This window comes from Austrofundulus limnaeus, unplaced genomic scaffold (assembly GCF_001266775.1).
Source record: "Austrofundulus limnaeus strain Quisiro unplaced genomic scaffold, Austrofundulus_limnaeus-1.0 Scaffold365, whole genome shotgun sequence".
Classification (NCBI taxonomy): domain Eukaryota; kingdom Metazoa; phylum Chordata; class Actinopteri; order Cyprinodontiformes; family Rivulidae; genus Austrofundulus; species Austrofundulus limnaeus.
In genome coordinates, this window is record NW_013952767.1 from 290,059 (window position 1) to 291,608 (window position 1,550).

General features: G+C 31.6%; 1 protein-coding gene across 1 annotated transcript in view; it reads left to right on the forward strand.

The window, feature by feature from the left end:
- col24a1 (collagen type XXIV alpha 1 chain) overlaps positions 1-1,550 on the forward strand; it is a gene marked incomplete in the record, with an annotated part of 125,159 nt that overhangs the window by 84,815 nt on the left and 38,794 nt on the right.

The window sequence follows — 1,550 nt, forward strand, 5'->3', positions numbered from 1 at the left end:
AAAAAAATCCACGTATAAGCCGCGCCGGACTATAAGCCGCATGGTTCAAAGTTCAGGAAAAAAGTCGCGGCTTATAGTCCGAAAAATACGGTAGTCGCGATGTTTGTTTCGCACAATCTCATTCTCATAAAAAATATACMGGATCATCTTGGCCTGAATGTCTTTCACGTTACATTTGCAACTTTTTGTTGAAGGTTAAAACTCTTATATGTTATAAGGGATTAAGATCATGTCAAATGATGTTGTGGTTATGATCATTTGGCTGAGAGAAGAATGACACCTGCAGGTGAAGGAGCGCAACACAGAGCTCCTGGTTTGGCTTCTTGGTGCTTTAAGGAAACTCGAGATTTGTTCAAAGAGACAACTAAAACAAAATTAACGTTTTCAAGCATCTCAGTGTAAATGTGATGCAATTAAAACAGCGGTTTGAATTCCTAAGTTTGCTTAAATTTACTTTTTAAAATCTTTATCTAATAAATACATTCATTTAGTGTCAGACTATAGCAGTGCCAAAGCTCTATAGTTGAACTCAATTACATTTCAAGACAATCAAAAAAAAAAAAAAAACTAAATCATCAACAGAATCATTCATTTCCACTGAGTTGCTTTAAACGCACATTTTCCATTACAAACCTATTATTTTTGTTTTCTCTTCACTATTTTTCTTTGCCAACCAAGACATGTGACAACAGTTAAGATGCAACTTTCATTATTTACTGTTATCTACTTATGGCAGCTTATGATTGCGTTCACCATCTTCTCATCAAATGATGCAGTTATTCTGGAATCTGACTTTTTTTTTATCTAATGTCTCACACATTTGTCAAATCCCACGATCCATCTTTTGTTGTGGAACAAAGTCAGACATTTAATTTAAAACAGATCAGAAATAAAACATTTATTTTCTTTTTACTGTGATTCTTGTAAATAGAAATACCTTGTAGAGAATAAAACAACAACAGCAAAGAAAGGAAAACTGTTTCCATTGGTTGTRTTTAGTTTGCACTAATAACCTAGTTTTAGTTCATTTTATTCACAAATAATAAATGTTCCATTGCTGTCAGTCATGACATTATACATTTTTTCAACCACATATGGCCACAGTATAAAATAATCGTTTATTCTTGGTAACTGAAATGCTAAGGTTTTTTTTTCTAGTATTTATTCATCTCATTTTAAAAAAGAAAACACAACACATTACATACAACAAAACAATACAAATCAAATAAAATGAAAGGCAGCAGAAGAAGAATAAAAATCTAATATCTGCTCCTATTTACAAAAATATATATTAATTTCAAACAATAATAAACCAAATAATAAAACAAAACAAAAAAATTCAACTCCGCAAACAGTAACTCATACAAATACAAATTAAAAAATTTCTTATTTATTTAACAATTTTGCTATGATCATTTTTTAAAGGAATTAACTGATCCAATGCTTTTATAATCATTATCCAGATTAGGTTCCAGTGGTGCGCAATCCTGGTCCTGCACGATCAGGGGTCTCCAACCAGTAACTCGTGAGCTCATTTAAAGTAGCTCTTC